This window comes from Chlorocebus sabaeus, chromosome 15 (assembly GCF_047675955.1).
Source record: "Chlorocebus sabaeus isolate Y175 chromosome 15, mChlSab1.0.hap1, whole genome shotgun sequence".
Classification (NCBI taxonomy): Eukaryota; Metazoa; Chordata; class Mammalia; order Primates; family Cercopithecidae; genus Chlorocebus; species Chlorocebus sabaeus.
The window spans coordinates 41,602,331-41,615,481 of NC_132918.1; the positions used below are offsets into that span (position 1 = coordinate 41,602,331).

At 42.7% G+C, this 13,151-nt stretch overlaps 1 pseudogene; it reads left to right on the forward strand.

The window, feature by feature from the left end:
* Positions 1-8,003: 8,003 nt before the first annotated feature.
* LOC119625659 (peptidyl-prolyl cis-trans isomerase FKBP1A pseudogene) lies at positions 8,004-8,617 on the forward strand (annotated as a pseudogene).
* The last annotated feature ends 4,534 nt before the right edge of the window (positions 8,618-13,151 follow it).

Sequence of the window (13,151 nt, forward strand, 5' to 3'; positions counted from 1 at the left end):
AGGGGAAGGGAACCTTGCTGAAATTCACTCTCTGGAAGTGTAGCAGGGAGGTCACCAACAAACTGTTATAGGTGCAAGAGAGAAAATTGTGTGAGATTCTGAAAATCATTTTTGTGACACCCCTACTTGATAGTTTATTGCTTACTCTGTTCCTCTGGGTGTTTAGTAGTGAAGGCTTTAAACCAAAAAGGCTAACCCCCTTGTTTTCAGAGACAGCAAGAAGGAAGTGGCTGAGGACACTGAGCCCTACTCTGTCATTACCCATGTAAGGAGACCTCAGAAATGAGAGCAGATGGTAGCCCTGGAAGGGATAAAAAGACAGGAGGGATCCTTGGGGGAAGAAAGGGAGAAGAATGTGAATATGGGCACTGTCTTCATGGACCTCACCGGATGGGAGGTTTGACCACAAGGGATTAAGCAGCAGGAAGTCCAGGGGTTCCTTCCAGTGATGCAAGAAGTCAATTCCTCAGCCAATAACCACAGAAGCAGAAGACATTCACCCTGAAATGGGTGAAGAGTTGTCAATTCAGTGCAACGCAGTGCAATCAATAAGTGTGTTTGATACATGCATGATATGTCCACCAATGTGCCAAGTACTGTCCTTGTGAGTAAAATAAACCTAAGACTTGCTTTCTGCCCTCAATGATATTACAACCTTCTACTTGTGACAAAAGACAAGAGAACCCATAGACAGAGGTTAAATGAGTAACCGCCGCTTAGCAGAAGAACAAGACATGGCTTCTTCTGCTTGTCTGAAAGCAGAGCATTCCCGTCTATTCATACAGAATATCAGGAAGAAGATGGGGGTCTCCACACATTTGCATTCAAATAAAATTCAGGTCCTCATCTTTGCTTACCTGGATGATGAAAATAGATTGTTAAAAGTGATTTCCCAAAGGAGGAAAAAATAATATAAAATGTTAATGGGCATTGCATGTAATAAGAGCCATTTTATGAAATTTTTGTTATGTGTGCATAGATGTTAGGTAATAATGCAACATGTTTTCCTTACTATAGGTCTTCAATCAAAAAATAAAGATCAAACCAGGTAGTGAGAGTTAGTGATCTTTATAAAATGAGAACTAGTGATCTCTATAAATGCTAAACTGATATTACATTTTTGCCGAAAGCCCTCAGGAGGCTTCCAAGGCCCTCAGATCTTAAACGTAGTCCTCCCTGATTTGTCTTCCAGCCAGATCAATCCTCCTGTCTTCCTGCTTCCTTCTGTGCTCCCTTCTCCTCCTGCACCCCTCCAGAACTCAGCTCGGTGGTCACTTTTTCTGAGAAGTCTTGTTTTATAAGAAAACTGTTTTACTGTCAAGATATGTTTGGGAAATCTGAATAACACAGAGCAAAAGAGGGCTCTGAATGGTAGAACTTTTGGGGGCCTTTAATTTGCAAGTGCATGTGTAATTATTGGGGAGCTGAGAAATATAAGATCCAGTGTTTTCCAAACTTCAATGCCTGCAGAACCCATCTTTTGTATCCTGTAGCTGGCAGGGCCAGGATTCTCCAGAACATCCTTTGGAAAACTTGGAGCTTACTCATTTCCCAAGTGCTTGTGATGGAATCTGTGTTGGCAGAGAGAAAGTGAGTAGTGATTTGAGGCAAGGAAGTATAACAAGAGCAGAGATGGAAGACGGGATTAACACGATTTGGGGAGATTGTGAGGTGCCAAGGTGGTGAGCTGGGAGCAGGGTTGAGAGCTAACTTGGCCTCCACGAACAGAGGAATGTGAAATATCTTGCCTAAGGGAAGACAGTCACTATTCTCTAAGAGCTCTGATGCTTCATGATGGACTCCTCCATGGGCCACTTCAACGTGAGTGTTCCCTAAAGCACCAGGGTCCCGGGAGAGGCTGGACTACTAAAGGGCCACATGGTCTGGAGAACTAGAAGAAACAGAGCTCCCTCTCAGATGTCTCTATCTCACCATCTAGAGTTGTCATCGAGCTCTATAGAAGCAACCAATTACATGACATTATTGTCCCTATTTTAGAGATGAGGAAACGAAAACAAGTGGTAAGCACTGTTCTGGTTTTTTTTTTTTTTTTTGAGACTGGGTATCACTCTGTCACCCAGACGGGAGTGCAGTGGCACAGTTGCAGCTCACCAAAACCCTTACTGCCTGAGCTCAAGCGATCCTCCAGCCTTATCCTCCTGAGGGGCCACAGGCACATGCCACCGTGCCAGGCTAACTTTTTTTTCTTTGAGACAGAGTCTCGCTTTGTTGCCCAGGCTGGAGTGCAGTGGTGCGATCTCAGCTCACTGCAGCCTCTGCCTCCCAGGTTCAAGCAATTCTCCTGCCTCAGCCTCCCAAGTAGCTGAGAAGACGCCCAGCTAATTTTTGTATTTTTAGTAGAGACGGGGTTTCACTATTTTGGCCAGGCTGGTCTCAAACTCCTGGGCTCAAACAATCCTCCTGCCTCTGCCTCTCAAATTGTTGGGATTACAGGTGTGAGCCACCGCATCAGGCCACTGGTTATCTTTCGATGTATAATAAACCAACTCAAAGCTGTGTATTTAAAACAATAATCATTTTACTTTATCTCAGGATTTTGTGGGTCAGGAAGGTGAGTAGAGACAAACTGGGTGATTCTTTTGCTCCAAGTAGCATTGATTGGGGTTATTGCTGTTGCTCAGTTGTGGCCACATTGGTGTGCAGAGTACAAGGTGGTTTCACTTATATGCCAAGGTGCCTTGATGGGAACAGCTATAACACTGGGCTCATATAAAGCTGAGCCCCTCTTTTTCTTCCTGTAGTCTCAGGGCTCTCCATGTGGTTTCTGCAACACTGTAGTTAGACTTTTACATGGTAGCATAAGGCTCTGAGATATAAGTAGAAGCTGCCATTGTCTTAAGGCCTGGTCCAGAAAATCGGACGGGGTCACTTTGGCCATATTTTATTGGTCGGTGTGGTCGGAATGATCTCAAATTCAAGGGGAGGGAACATAGACCTCATCTCTTTATGAAAGAAATGTCAGAGAATTTCTAGCCATCTTTAATTCACCACAAAGATAAAGGTAGATTTAAACCAAGGGAGTCTGATTATAGATACCATCCTCTTAATCACCACAGTATCCTGCTTCAGAAACCAAAGACTGGTACCTATTGTTTGCTCAACACAGACAGGACTGCCTGCATGCATTTAGGTTCAAATGAAGGGCTTTTCTTAGCCACAGGATAAATTATCTGGATAATTCCCACAATTTTGTATGGATAGACACAGCCTGAGTTATGATTTGAACTTGAGGAGCTAGCAGGCACTATCTACACCCTAAAAGTATCTCCAGTTGTTTTCAAAATTAGAATGAGCAAATGCAAATCTGTTCCTGCCTCATGACTCAAAGGGGGTGCTATATAGTTCCCTCTAACGTAGTTCTTAGTACAAAAGGGCACAGCTGTGACCTCTCAGAGAGACGTCAGCTCTGGCTGGTAAATCTGTCCCAGATGACCTGCCCAAATATTGATTTGTTTTAGCATTCTTTCATATCGTCATGGTTATAAGTGAAAAGTTAACTTTCAACAGGAACTCACCCTTCACCCACTCTCTATAAGGTAAAACATCACTAACTGTGGTTCCTCATCTTCTTTTTAAGATTAAACATGGGTTCAAAAATAAACCAAGTTTAAAAATTCATGTTATGGCTTTAAAATGCAGAGAAATTTTAACACTGCATTTATTTTAATGTCTATAAATCTGACTATATAATTATGTATTATTCTTTTCATCTGTGCCTTTGCACAAGTGTTTCCCCATTTGTTTTTAAAAATTATTTTTCCAAATTTTGCTTATGAAAATTTACAAACATATTGGGAAATGATAACACTAAGAGAGCAAGCACAATTTGGAAAAAATAACATCAAAAGCAACTGTCTTAAAATTTCATGTCAGTGAACTTTTCTGGGGGTCAATTTTAGCTTTTATATATTTATTCTTTTAGCATGTTTTTTGAGGACTGATGTGTCAGGTACTGGAGACATGTTAAGACAGAGCTTATAAGAAAAGGAAGACAGATATTAATAATGCTAATAACCGAAAACAGAGCAATTGTATGAAGTTGGTTCTATTTTAATCTGAATTTTACTAATAAGGAAACTGCATCCCAGAGAGGTTAAGTAACTTTCCCAAGATCTCATCACTAGTAACTGCAAGAGATAGGATTTGATCTCAAGCAATCTAGTTAAAAAAAAAAAAGTCTGTGCTCATAATCTCTATGCATGTTGCCTTTCATTAATCGGACCGTCTCAAAAATATATAATAACAAACTATGATTTGTTCCATGGACTAGAGAAAGCCACAAAAGCATATAGGGTAACAGGGGGATTCCAGTGAGGATAGGGAAGGCTCCCCTGAATAGGCTCCTTTGAAACTGTTCATTGCCAAGAATAGAATTTTGATAAAATTACATTATGTAGTACTATTTATTGTAAGCTTGTTACATGCTAGGTATAACTTCAATGCTTTTCAGTGTTAACTCACAATGTCCCTCTGAGGTGGGTAACAGTAACCCAGTAACCTCCCTCTTTGCTATATGGAAGGAAGTTGAGGCTCAGGGGGTAAGGAGTTTGCTCAAAACCACACAGCTAGAAAGCAAGTCAGCACTTGAACCCAAGCCCACACTCTTTAGACTGAGTGCGTGTCTTATGAAAGAGCAATGCCAATGAGTTGGAAGGGACATGTGGTCCCACTGCTCAAAGATGTTCTCACTGACTCTAAGTATGGATTTCTAGTTGCCAAAGGACTGAGCAAAGAGAGCAAAAATTATGGGTAAGACCAAATTCTAAGGCGGTAAAAACATTAAAACTAAGTTTTAAAAGGAAGTAACTTGGTGTAGTAATTGGTATGATGTGTGCCTGCTCTAAGTGCACGTGGGCTACCCTGCCACTGACAGTGGTGGAGAGTCCAGAAGCAAGGTCGAAAATAAACTTCCTTGCTTGAAATTGAATAATCAGCTCCAATTCACAGAATGTCAAAGTTAGATAAACCTTTTCCCTTTTATAGGTTTCCAAGACTGAACTGCAATTGCAAAAATAATTCCTCCTTGCAATAACTACTATGATTAAACCTAAAGGGTAGAGAATGCATCCAGGTCTTTGGTGGTCTTCACAGTGAGGCACACTGCAGATGCCCAATTTTTTTTTTTTTTTAAATTGACATTAGCTTTTCTGTGATTACCCCTATGTATATCAAAGCTTCCAGCAAAGTTACAGACCAAGGCTTCTCAAATTTTAATGGGCATGTAAATCATCTACAATCTTGTTACGACACAGATACTGATTTAGAAAGTCTGGAGCAGGGCCTTAGATTTTGAATTTCTAACAAGCTTCTGGTGATTCTGGCAGTCCAAGGACCATACATTGAGGTTGGACACATTTATTACTCTACTTACTTTGGGGCAAATGGATGCCCTTCCTTAGACTTTCCACTGGAGCAGCTCATTGTGGTGTGTTTCAAGCAGTTGCTACTTGCTCTAAGAAACTTTTGTTCTTGGGACAGTCAGTTGCCAGCTTAGGGATTTCAGAAGGCTCTAGGGTTGGAAGAGACCCCACATCACTCTCGCTTGCTGTTTTCTGCATGCTTTATGGTGGTGGTTCTCAAAGTACGTACCAGTTAAAAGTTTGGGATCCCTTTCTCTAGATGGGCCTGCTTCTCAATAGTCATCTTCCCCTCTTATTCATTCCCTACTGCATTCCACAACTTTTAGTGCAACCTTTTTCCACATTCCTCAAACCCTCCCTCCTCCCGCGCCCCAACTCCTTTGAGAGTTATAACCTCTCCTCCCACTTGCAGAAAGGAAGGCCCAAGTTCCTTCATCCATCTTCCTTTCAGCCTTATAATATTTTTATATGAACACTTTCCTCTTTCATCCACATTTTATTCTTATCTTCATCCATTTTTATTATCTTTCCCCTGTCAGCAGATTAATTCCCTCACAGGTGCTTTTGTTTCCATCTCTAAACCTCCCCTGAGACTGTACCACCAATTATCGCTATTCTGTCTTAAAGATTTAGTATCCTCTCTTACCCATTTCTTCACACATTCTCAGTTCTCACTTTGCCTTTCCTAAATTTTTATAAAAGAAATTAAAAAAGGCCGGGCGCGGTGGCTCAAGCCTGTAATCCCAGCACTTTGGGAGGCCGAGACGGGCGGATCACGAGGTCAGGAGATCGAGACCATCCTGGCTAACACGGTGAAACCCCGTCTCTACTAAAAAATACAAAAAACTAGCCGGGCGAGGTGGCGGGCGCCTGTAGTCCCAGCTACTCAGGAGGCTGAGGCAGGAGAATGGCGTGAACCCGGGAGGCGGAGCTTGCAGTGAGCTGAGATCCGGCCACAGCACTCCAGCCTGGGCGACAGAGCGAGACTCCGTCTCAAAAAAAAAAAAAAAAAAAAAAAAAAAGAAATTAAAAAATACCCACTAGGTATAGAGAACTGTATAATGAATTCCCATTTACCCATCAAACAACCAGAAATAATCAAACTTTTCTATTTTTGAATTATCTCTTGGAAACATCTTCCCTTGACCCTGCTCCTTTCTCCTCATGACCAAGCCTCTCTCTCCAGTTCCCGACCTCCTCTGATTCGTTAACCTCTTGCCATCTGGTTCCTGTCCCGGTCTCACTATGGCAAGTTCATCAGTGCCATTACCCGTTACTGAACCCTGTGGCCATGTCTCAGGCTTCATTCTCCTTTTACCTCCCTGCAGCGTTCCACTATTTCTGAGGCTCTTCCCACTGAGCAGCTGGAAGCACACTGGCTATCTGTGGAAGGACTTTGGAAGTCAGCACTCTGAAGCTTGCTCCCTCTCCTCCCTTCGCCCCGGGACTTTCAGGGCTGTATCTGTTTTTCAAACTTATCACCATGTCAGAACCTCTAATCTTACCTCTGGGCCAGAAACGGAGATGGGACACTCCTTAAAAACAGTGACTGTATCTTCTAGAAAGGTAAAGTCCTTAACTGTACCTAGCACTGTGCCTCCACTTAATCAAGGCACCATAAAATATTCGCTGATAATAATAATTGACAGACGATAATGACTGCCACTCACATACAACTGTTACACCAGACTATGGAAAATACAAGACAAGGGAGCGAGCTGGAAGTCGCCCTGCCTGCCCACTTCCACGCTGCACCGGCGGACCCTCAAGCACTAGAAGAGAAGTTCCGGGGCTGAGCTGGCCTGGCAGCAGGCGGCGAAATGGAGACGCGGACCCAGGACCGGGCCTCACTCAGGCCCCATGCTGTCCTCTTCCTGGGATGCCGCAGGCGGAGCCCTGACCCACAGCCTGCTTCTCACTCGGGCCGTCTTAGCGCTGGCGACTTCGAATGTGAGGAGCTGCTAGCGCCGCCTGCTCCAGGCGAGGATCTGGTGATTTTGAAGAGGCCTGAACAACCAACATGAAAACCCCTGCTTCCTTTTCCTGAAGTGTAACCCTGATGGAGGTGAAGAAATCGCTTCTATTGGCATTTTAAGTTCAGTAAGAAATACGGAAGTGTACCCAGGAGAGGAGTACTGTGAAACCAGCAGGGGCAAGAATGTTTATACTGTCCTGGATTACAGGACTGTGAGGACGTGGGAAATTGAAAATCCAAAGAAACCAAAAAGTGTGTTTAAACCACGGACGATGCAGGGCAAAAAAGTCATTCCCACAACGTGCATATATAATAGAGATGGAAATCTCATAGCAGCTGCCTGCCAGAATGGAAGCATACAGATCTGGGACCGATATCTGACTGTTCATCCTAAGTTCAACTATAAACAGCCTCACTACCTGGGCACAGACACTTCTTGGCGTGACTTTTTCCTATGATGGTAATGTCCTTGCCTCTCGTGGAGGTGATGATTCGTTAAAATTACGGGACATCTGACAACTTAATAAGCCACTTTTTTCAGCCTCGGGTCTTCCCACCATGTTCCCAATGACTGACTGCTGTTTCAGTCCAGATGATAAGCTCACAGTCACTGGTACATCTGTTCAAAGAGGATGTGGCAGCGGCACACTAGTTTGCCTTGAGTGTAGGACTTTCCAAAGGTTCTATGAAACAGACATCACAGACACAGCCTGCGGCATCCAAGGCTGAACCAGATCATGGTTGGAACCGGAAATGACTGCCTAAAGTCTATTACAACCCCAACAAGAGTCAGAGGGGAGCAAAATTATGTGTGGTTAAAACCCTGCGGCAGGGGACTAGGCAGAGCCATGGAACTGCCGCCAGGTAGCTGTGAGTCCACGCCGCCCGTCGCGCCGCCTGTCCGCCCAGCGTCCGCAGCAGCCGTGGGGAGTGCAGGTGGAAACCATCTCCCCAGGAGACGCGCACACCCTCCCGAAGCGTGGCCAGACCTGCTTGATGCACTACACCGGGATGCTTGAAGATGGAAAGAAAGTTGATTCCTCCCGGGATAGAAAAAACCCTTTAAGCTTATGGTAGGCAAGCAGGAGGTGATCCCAGGGTGAGAAGTAGGGGTTGTCCAGAAGAAGGTGGGTCAGACAGCCAAACTGACTATATCTCCAGATTACGCCTACAGTGCCACTGAGCACCCAGGCATCATCCCACCACATGCCACTCTCGTCTTCGATGTGGAGCTTCTAAAACTGGAATGACAGGAATGGCCTCCTCCTGTCATTCCAGTTTTAGAATGATCCAAGATCCAGATCCCTGTTCTTGGATCTGCCATGGAGGGATCTGGTGCCTCCAGACGTGTGCACATGAATCCATATGGAGCTTTTCCTGATGTTTCACTCCACTCTATATAGACATCTGCCCTGACTGAATGTGTTCTGTCACTCAGCTTTGCTTCTGACACCTCCATCTCCTCTTCCCCTTTCTCCTCATATGTGTGTTTACCTAAACTATATGCCATAAACCTCAAGTTATTCATTTTAATTTGCTTTCATTTTGGGGTGAAGATTCAGTTTCAGTCTTTTGGATCTGGGTTTCCAATAAGTATATCGTCAAGTATTAACAGCATAAGTGATAAGTTAACTTTAGAATAGGAATTGGTGTGTGTGTGTGTTGGCGCGGGGGAGGGGAGTTGCAAGAATATTTTATTTTATTTTTGGGGATGAAATTTTAATCTATTATATATTAAACATTCTTGCTGCTGTGCTACAAAGCCATAGCAGATTTGAGGCACTGTTTAGGGCTGAATTATTCTCCAAGTTGAGAGATGTCATTGGGTTAAATTAAAAGCCCTACCTCAAACTGAGGTGGGGATGGGGAGAGCCTTTGCTTCCACTAGTCTCACCCCACCCTCCCCTTAAACCCTCTGCCTTTGAAAGTAGATCATGTTCACTGCCATGCTGGACACTACAGGTATCTGTCCCTAGGCCAGCGGGGACCTCTGAAGTCTTCTTTGTGGCCTGGCTTATTTATTTATTTATTTATCTATCCTGTGGTTTTTCTAGTGGACTTACAGGAATTTTGTAATCTCATAACTTTCCAAGCTCCACCACTTCCTGAATTTTAAAAACTTTAATTGATAGTTTAAATTGAAGGTGCTGTTTGTAGACTTAACGCCCAATGAAAGCCCAGGCGTCATGACAAATCCTTGAATGTTCTCTTAAGAAAATAATGCTGGTCATCGCAGCTTCAGCATCTCCTTTTTTTTGATGCTTGGCTCCCTCTGCTGATCTCAGTTTCCCGGCTTTTCCTCCCTCAGGCCATTCTCACCCCCTTTGCTGTCCTGCATAGTGATTTGGTGAGAGAAATCATTGCTGTCTCGTCCCCCCAGCACCATGTATGAGTTTCAAGTTTTGTTATTGCAATAAAAGTTTTTTATGCCGGGTTTTCTAACAAACAAACACACAAAAAAACAGTGAAAGGCAAAACAAGCTGAGACACTAACCCAGGACTACATCATCACCCTTCATGTCTTGCCTATGTTCCGTGAGCCCCGCCAAAGGAGTACAAGGAAACAGCTGGAGAAGGACAGACTGGATTCCCTGAAGTCGCATAAACCTGAACCTCCTGTAGCCAACCCAGGTTGTGGTGGCAGAGTTGGGACTCACAAGGGCACTCTTTCTTCCTATATTGTGAAGAACATTGCTTTGGACAAGACTGATAACAGTAATCATTGGGAAGCCATTTTGCATCATTCCAAAGCAGCAGAAGACAACCCATATTGGGTTTTTCCAACATGTTCCAAGGCTCAGCACAGAATCATGTTTGGCCAAGTTGAATCTGATCATGAGGAAGCAAAGAATGAGCCAGAATGGAAAAAATGTAAAATTTGAAGAATCTCATTTGAGAGCTGTTTGTATGAGTGGGAAGGAAATGTGACAGGTTTTGGTTTTCTTTTTAATGCTCATGAAATTAAAAATTCATTTTTATTAAAAAAAGAAGAAAATACAAGACAGGATCATTTATTTACTTCTTGAACCTTTAGTTTTGGTCCGTTTTGGGACCAAACCATCTAATTACCTAAGCTGCTGAGGCTAAAATGTACATGCTCTTGTGATTCTTATGTATTAATAATTTTGAATGCATTTTAAAATTCAACTTAACACTTAAAATATCATCACTTATTGACAATTGAATTGAGAGCTACTCAAGTGCATAAATGCAACTGGCAAGGTGGGGTGAGTTGGGGGAAGAAGGGCTTGGAGAGAGGACTAAGGAGAGAAGTGATTCTATCTGGTTCAAGCATAGTATTTCTCTCTACTACCATCACAAAAACATAAACACCTGAAAACTACCATCATACAGAACACTTTGTGACCGTCTGGACAATTATGTTTCAGACAGGGATGTGATGCATAAGAAGCTTTGACCATGTTCCTCTGCCACGTGCACATGCTGGCTGGGAGGCCCCAAATGAGTACAATCTCATCCACCACCATCCATGGGGTCTCCCTCTGCCCGGACCCAAGGCACCTCTGGTATTCATTTACTGTGAAGTCAGTGGTGCTTTCAAGTGCTGCCTGCCAGCCCCATGATTTATTCACCAGCTCTAGTGCAGGCAAAGAAGAGAAACAAAAAGATCTCTAAAACTCCCTGGCTGAAGGAATTTGTTTTCTGCTTTGTTCTTATGAAGATGCCTGGGCATCATCCCACATAAAGCTACCTTCTCAGAGTCAGTGATGTACATGTGCCTTTGAAGCCAACTTGCCTTCAATCTTTTTGAGAAACCTTGCTGGGATATAATGGAAAGGGTCCCTGGGCACAAGTTCTGGCTCTACTGCTTAGTAACTGTGGCCCTTGAGAAGTTACTTAATCTCTCAGAGTCTCAGTCACTTCACCTATGAAGCAGAGTAATTGGTTATCCAGGGTTAGCCAATTATTAATCAGTTTATAGCATTGATTACATATATTATCATACACAAAACTGTATTTATTTTGTAAAATGAAGTCCAGGTATTTGACATCATATAGACTAAAGACTGACTTTTTTTTTTTTTTTTTTAACAGAAAAGTTTTATCAGACATTTTGAATAGTCCAGGCAAAACTATAGTGTATTCAGTTGAGATCCTACGTCACATCCTCATGTCATCTCATGAGTGTGTATGCATATGACTACCTTTCAGCATTCACTGTGTGTTCATATCATCATCTTACTCGATCCTGCCAGTGAGGTGGGTAGGCCAGCCAGGTAGGGATTATTATAGCCAGTATTTTTTATGAATGAGGAAACTGAGGCCAGAGAGGTCTAGGGAGTAGCCAAAGTTCACACAACCAGCAAGTGGCAGAGACAGAATTAGAGTAAACATCCTCTGACTTCTGGGCTAGGGCTCTAGCTGCTGCCATGCAAGGAAAAACAGAATGTTCATACCAGAAAGCTTGGCAGCCACGTAACCCCAACTACCAGCTCTAACCATATATGGCCAAGTCTCCTGCTCACTCAGCCTCCGATTTTGCCACCCACTCAGGTAAAAGTAACCTGAAGAAATACATATAAGGGATTTAATTATTACATTATTATTAATAATAAATGGTCACTTTGTTGACAGAATATTGTCTAGTATCAGGATTGGAGATTTTGCATTTTCTTCTGTGTTGGTTAGTGATTATTGTGTAACAAACCGGCCCAAAACTTAATAGCTGAAAGCAACATTGGCAAGGCCAGAAATGACCTTGTAGTCTCAGGCACACAGCTGTCCAAAATCTGAGGCCCAAGGAGAAAAGCAGATTGTGGCCAACTGCTGCTACAATGGAATTTCCCTTCTGCCTGTGGCTCACACGTTCTCTCTTTGATTCCCCAGCCCATTCATAAGAATTTCTTCACTTTGAGCTGCCAAATGGCCACAGAGAACTATTTTTAAACGTGAAGAATACTCTGAGAAAAATCATGTTTTTACTTTTTACTGTTTCTTTACTATGAAGCTGGTTATCATGCCTCTTAAAATCACTCCTGTTTTCTAAAACTGTTGTCCACTTGCCATCACACCATTAAATGAAAACTCTTTCTCCTTACATTTCTATATAGGAGTAAATGTGACATTGTGGTGCACCAAGTTAAAACACTTTTTCTTTCTTCATTTCTTCCAGTAAGGAAAAGCAGATGAAATGATATGTCTGGGGATTTGCTTCAAAATAGACACTAGTGTGAGTAGGTGTGGAGACAGAGCAACAATTGGCCAAGGAAACTGGTGATGGCTACGGTGAAGGAGATAGATGGATTCATAACACAGCTAAGACTATTTTACTCCCTAGAATCAGAGACTGACAGAGCTAGAAAGTTACCTAGCCCAAGCTAGTTATATTGTAGATAAGATAATGGGGGCCTGGTGAGATAGTGCCCAAGACTACGCAAATGTGGGTCTTGAACTCCAGCCCTTCCCATATCAACGCCAGTGTTGCACAAGGTCACGTTATACTGTATTCCTTAATCTTTCCTGACTCATATATCATAATTTTACTGTCATCAAAAGTTTGGAAACTGTTTTTAAGCAACTATGTTGACTTGGATCTCAATAAGAATGCAGACCAAAAGAAGAATATTTCATTTATTTAGGTCATAATATAATTTTTGTAAGCAAAAAGTATAAAACACACAACAGATATGTGCTTTATATATAATGTAAACATTCAGTATATATATATTCAAAATATAATTACTTGGAACTTTCTCAAATTAATTCTCCCCTTGTACACACACACACACACACACACACACACACACACACACACAGAGTTCAGGTTCTTGATT